We start from the raw sequence: 6,625 nt of genomic DNA, 5'->3' as shown, positions 1-6,625 counted from the left end.
AAAAAAAAAAAAAAAAAAAAAAAAAAAAAAGGCCGTGGTGGTGTCTCATGCCTGTAGCCCCAGCTCTTTGGGAGGCTGAGGCAGGCAGATCACTTGGCCAGCCTGGCCAACATGGCGAAACTCCATTTCTACTAAAAATACAAAAAAATAGCCAGACATCGTGGCGGGTGCCTGTAATCCCAGCTACCCGGGAGGCTGAGACAAGAGAATCTCTCAAGCCTGGGAAGCGGAGGCGGCAGTGAGCCAAGATCGCGGCATTGCACTCCAGCCTGGGCGACAGCAACACTCCATCTCAAAAAAAAAGAAAAGAAAAGAAGAAATCTTTGTATATTTATAAGATTCAGAGATTCTTTTGTTGGTGGGATGCAAAGAAGAAATCTTTGTGTATTTATAAGATTCAGAGATTCTTTTGTTGGTGGGATGCAATACAGTGACACTTAGCTAGAGGAGAGGCAGAGCCTGTGTGACTTACAGCTCCACCCAGAGGAGGCCGCCGGGCAGGGTCACCCGGGGGATTACGCCTGGGACGTCAGTGGACTGTCACACACCCAAGGAGAGAATCTGAAAGCTGAGGACATGGCCACAGAGACTTCCCAAACTGAAATGCAAAGAGAGAAAAGAGTGAAAATAACTGAACAGAGTATCCTAGAACTACAGGTCAATTACAAAAGATAATTTACACACGCAGAATGGCAATACCAGAAGAAGAAAGAGAGAGGGGATAGAAGAAATATTTGAAGTAATAATGGCTTCTCATTTTTCAAAATTAGCGTCAGGCACCAAACCACAGATCCAGGAAGCCATGTGATCATGGCCGGGCATGGTGGCTCATGCCTGTAATCCCAGCACTTTAGAGGCAGAGGAGGGCGGATCACAAGGTCAAGAAATTGAGACCATCCTGGCCAACATGGTGAAACCTCAGCTCTCCTAAAAATGCAAAAATTAGCCAGGCATGGTGGCACACACCTGTAATCCCAGCTACTCGGGAGGCTGAGGCAGGGGAATCGCTTGAACCCGGGAGGCAGACGTTGCAGTGAGCTGAGATCACACCACTGCACTCCAGCCTGGCAACAGAATGAGACTCTGCCTCAAAAAAAAAAAAAAAAAAAAGATAAATGATGCTGGTTCTTGCCTTTCCCTGTGCACAGGGTAACGTCTGGCAGGGCGAGCGATGGTGCCTCTGAGTCCATAACCAGCCGCGCTCCTGCCCCCACACTTGGGCGCGATTCTGCCTCGATGCAGCTTCAGAGCCAGTGTCCCGTGATCTGCACGCGCCGACCTCCCACCACCTGCGTGTGAGCTGTGAGCTGACACGGGGCGCTGGAGCCTCCGACAAAACTGCCCTCGGGCTGCAGACTTGGCTCCTCTGTAGTCCACGGAAAGACTTTTGAGTAAAGCTCACCTGAATTCTTAAAAGCTTGACTTCTTCTTTAGTGAACATATCTAATTGTCTTCCCTGAGGCCAGATAAGTAATTTCCCTCAAAGGTAAGCCTGTGAGGAAGATCGCTCTGGGCCAGGTGCAGTGGCTAACGCCTGTAATCCCAGCACTTTGTGAGGACAAGGCAGGCAGATCATGTGAGTCCTGGGGTCCTCCCATGTGGCCACAGCGGTGTCCCAGGGCTGAGCAGTCATCAGTCTTGGTGGCTTGGAAGTGAGGCAGGAGAACAGCAAATTGGGGTGACCAGGGCTTGAGGCATGGGCAGGGAAGCAGCAGGTGCAGCACATCAGCCACAGCCCCGCTCCGATGAGAGCAAGCCGCTTCAGCCTCGGATGGACTGCCGGCCAGTGCTGAGTGTGGCCCAGTGGAGGCCTCTGGGGACACCGAAGGGTGTTGCTGGGTCCTTTTTAGCTTAATTAAAAACCCTAAAGAAGAGGCTCCTGAGGCCGGGCACAGTGGCTCACGTCTGTGAGCCCAGCACTTTGGGAGGCCAAGGCGGGCGGACCACCCGAGCTCAGGAGTTTGAGCCTGACCAACATAGAGAAACCCTGTCTCTACTAAAAATAAAAAATAAAAAAATTACCCAGGCATGGTGGCGCATGCCTGTAATCCCAGCTGCTTGGGGAAGGGAAAAGTAACTGCAGCCGGCCCTTGGTACCCATGGGCTCTGCATTCTCAGATTCAACCAGGACTAAAGCTGTTCAGGGCGCCCTTGCTCCTGCTCCGGCTGTATAAGACAAGCCTTCGCCTTCCACCAGGATTCCAGGCAGAGGGCGGCCTGCAGAGCCAAAACACCACGAGGCCAGCTCTGCTGAGGCTGTCAAATGACCTCCGGGCCAATGACAATGGGGGCGGGTGGCCCGTGCGGGACTGGAGGAAGCCAGCACCGTTCCCACCGACACCATTGTCTGCGCCAGGCTTGTCCAACCTACAGCCCAGGAGAGCTTCGAATGTGGCCCAACACACATTCAGAACCTTCTTAAATATTTCTGAGATTTTATTGTGATTTTTTTTTAGTTCATTAGGATTATTAGTGTTAGTGTATTCTATGTGTGGCTAACATAATTCTTCTTCCCATGTGGGCCAAGCGAAAAGACTGGACACCATGGTCTACACCATCCTCAGCAGGGATGAGGAAAAGCAGGTACTGGCCCCAGCAGTGCTGGACTGATGGGTTTCTCCAGTGGAACCCTGACGACTTGAACTTCACCAAGTTCTCCATCCCCACGGATGTGGGCCTCAGACACGCTCATCCGTGAGTCCGTGGACATGGAGAAGTCTCCACATATCCCGTACATGTACACTGGGCATGAAGCTGAGGTCCAGAACTCCAAGCCCCTCCAGGTGGCGGCACCTGCAGCCTCCATGTCTGTAACTTCCTCTTCGAGGTCCGAGCTGCTCGCTGACCTTCAGCAGCCGCTCTGCACCATCCAGAGCATCAGTGTCTCCCTGTGGCGCTCGCCAGAAAAAGGTGAAGTTCAACAAGAGCGTCTTCATGAACCAGGGAACATGGGAGTTGCTGGGGTGCCGCCTCCTCCCAGGAGTTCGGCGCGGAAGCGGTGCCTGCTGCGCAGGAGGGAGGGCTGCGTGGTCATCACCGGTGACCCTCCTCTGTGTGTTTGGCCGGCTGCTGCCCCGCATTCCTCATGGTCATGGACATTATGGGTTTCCACCTGGCCCCCAACAGTGGCGAGAGGGTCTCCTTCAAGATCACTCTCCTCCTGGGCTGCTCAGCCTTCCCGACCTTGTGTCCGACACACAGCCAGCCACGGCCATCAGCGCCCCCCTCGGGGTGTCTGCTTTTTGGTGCTGGCGCACAAGCAAGGCCTGCAGCAGCCGTGCCTGTCCCGCTGCGTCACCTGGTTCTGGAGAGAATCGCCCAGCTACTTTGTCTCAGGGAGCAATGTTCCCACAGGCTCCCAGCCCCCTTCTGTCACCTGATAGAGTTGTCCAGGTTCTTGGCATGTTGAACAAAGAATCTAACAAAATGCAGGAAGTATCAAAAGAACCAAGCCATGAAAGACAAACGGGGAGAGCACAGATTTACTGAAGACGTTTCAGAGTGGGGCAGGCTGGAGCAAGATGCTGGAGCCTCTTTTTTTTTTTTAGATGGCATCTCACTGTCCCCAGGGCTGGAGTGCAGTTGCATCATGTCAGCTCACTGCAACCTCCATCTTCTGGGTTCAAGCAATTCTTCTGCCTCAGCCTCCCAAGTAGCTGGGATTGCAGGCGTCCACCACCATGCCCAACTAATTTTTGTATTTTTTAATAGAGACAAGGTTTCACCATGTTGGTCAGGCTGGTCTCAAACTCCTGACTTCAGGTGATCTGCCCACCTCGGCCTCCCAAAGTGCTGAGATTACAGACGTGAACCACTGTGCCCGGCCTTCTTTTTTTTTTTGGAGACAGAGTCTTGCTGTGTCTTCCAGGCTGGAATGCAGTGGTGGGGTCTCAGCTCACTGCGGCCTCATCCTCCTGGGTTCAAGTGATTATCTCACCTCAGCCTCCCAAGTAGCTGGGATTACAGGCGAGCGCCACCATGCCTGGCTATTTTTTGCATTTTTGTAGAGATAGGTTTTGCCATGTTGTCCATGCTGGTCTCAAACTCCTGGGCTCAAGCGATCTGCCCACCTTGGCCTCTCAAAGTACCAGAATTACAGGCTTAAGCCACCATGCCCAGCCAATACTTTTTGGTATATACCCAGAAGTGGGATTGCTAGAGCATGTGGCGATTCTATGTTTAATTTTTTGAGGAGTTGCCCAATTTTTTGACAGTTGATTGAAGTATCCACTCAGCTACCCACCCCTCCATGCATCCCTGCCTCCATCATTCAATACCCAGCGAGTGACTGCCCCCACCCAGATGCCATGTAGAGGGGGTGCTGCGGGACAGCTCTGAGGAGGTTACAGCCAGTGGGAAACATGGCTTTCCTCACTGCCAGCGACTCTATAATACCCGCTCCAGGCACATCATCTCATGTGAATCCCACAAGAACTCTGCACGAGGGTTTCCAGGTGAGGCGCCAGTGACCCAAGGGACACCCCTGGGGTATACAAAGTCCTTCGTAAAGCTCAGAATTGTCTCTCTGGTGTGGCTCACCTTGGGCAGGGCACACCATAGATACCAAGTGAGGGCATGGGAGCTGGCAGACCTTGTGGGCTCTGACACCAGATGGCCAGGTGGGCGCTGGGCTGAGCAGACAGGAATGAAGGACCGTCTGCTGGACTTCCAGAAGAGAAGAGACCCTATACCGCTAAACAGCCAACTTCTGCAACTGATCTCTTTTATTTGCATGTTGGATCTTTATATAACTGTAGGGAGGATTCACCCACTTTCATACAATGAACCCATGATCTGAATATTCATTACGTGTTACTTATTAATTCATAAAAGTGTCTCACATGGTTTTTATTTGCCAGTTTTCAAAGATTCTTTAAAAAATACAGACGCCTGGTGCTGATGAGACAGTGCTAAAATGATCACCAGCTGTTTCCTGGGGCATAATTTGGCAATGTACATTAGAATCTACAGATTAAATGATCCTTTTAGCTGTCATTCTACTTCAAGGAATTTAGACTAAGAAAGCAGTCAGAGCTGCACACAAAGATTTGCCTTCAAGTATGTCCAATGACATACTTATAATGATAAAAAGCTGAGACAAGCTGCCTGTCCAGTAACAGAATTAAAGAAATCCTCGTCGGTCCACATGATGGGGAATGCTGCAGCTGTGAAGACCACCGAGGGGTGCAGGAGGGCGTGTGGAGAGGACGCGAAGAGCCGTCGGCCTATTCACAGTATAGCAGGATTCCAATTTTGCAAAAGAAAATATTAACAGCAATATGTTTCTTGAGTGCTTCTTATCATATGGACAATTTTATTTATTTATTTTTATTTTTGAGACAGAATCTTGCCCTTGTCACCCAGGCTGGAATACAGTGATGCAATCTCGGCTCACTGCAACCTCTGCCTCCTGGGTTCAAGCGATTCTCCTGCCTCAGACTCCCCAGTTGCTGTGATTGCAGGCACCCACCACCACGTTCGGCTAATTTTTATATTTTTAGTAGAAACAGGGTTTTACCATTTGGCCAGGCTGGTTTTGAACTACTGACCTCAGGTGATCCATCCGCCTCACCCTCCCAAAGTGCTGGGATTACAGGCAGGAGCCACTGTGCCAGCCGATATGGAAGAATTTAAAACTGAATTCTTCAGTCCGTGAAATAGTAGCTTGGAGTTCACCAGCCGTGAGGGAACACGGAACTTTCCACCAGCTTCTACAGCACCAAGGCCGGGGAGAGATACATGTTGAAGAAGAAACCCTCACTTGTGCCTGGTCCTGTTCTCAGTGTCTGGATGGCTGATCTGTAGGATGCCTTAATGCACTCTCAGATCGATACTATCACCTCTCTACAGAGGAGATGGGGAAACTGAGGCCAAGAGTTGACCTACCTGTGGCTCCAAGGTGGCACGGCAGTCCAAGCTGGACCTCCAGCATTCACCCTGGTGTGTAAACTAGATTGTAGTTTTTTTCTTGTAAAAACAGGTGATATGGTTTGGCTCTGAGTCCCCGCCCAAATCTCATGGCGAATTATAATCCCCACATGTCAGGGCAGGGACCTGTGGAAGGTGATGGGATCATGGGGGCCGTTCCCCCGTGCTGTTCTCACGATAGTGAGTGAGTTCGCATGAGATCTGATGGTTTAAAAGTGTGGTACCCCCCCCATGTAAGACGTGTAAGACGTGCCTTGCTTCCCATTTACCTTCTGCCATAATTGTAAGTGTCCTGAGTCTTCCACAGCCATGCAGAACTGTGAGTCAATTAAACCTCTTTTCTTTATAAATGACCCAGCCTCAGGTAGTTCTTCACAGCAGTGTAGAAAGGGACTAATACAACAGGGTCTCCTTTTGTTGCCCAGGCTCGTGCCAAACTCATAGCCTCAAGTGATCCTCTCACCTGCTGCCCAGACTTTTAAATTTTTCATTCGTTCATTCATTTTAGTTTATTTTTGAGGTGACTCAAAGACTCGAGACTCCACTGCACTCCAGGCTAGAGCGCAATGGCGTAATCTTAGCTCACTGCAACCTCCACCTCTTGGGTTCGAGAAATTCTCTCACCTCAGCTTCCCAAGTAGCTGGACTACAGGTGCACACAACCATGCCCAGATAATTTTTTTTAATCTTTAGTAGA

The sequence above is a fragment of the Cebus imitator genome, unplaced genomic scaffold (assembly GCF_001604975.1).
Source record: "Cebus imitator isolate Cc_AM_T3 unplaced genomic scaffold, Cebus_imitator-1.0 Scaffold112, whole genome shotgun sequence".
NCBI classification, from domain to species: domain Eukaryota; kingdom Metazoa; phylum Chordata; class Mammalia; order Primates; family Cebidae; genus Cebus; species Cebus imitator.
Note: the sequence above shows the minus strand (reverse complement) of the source record.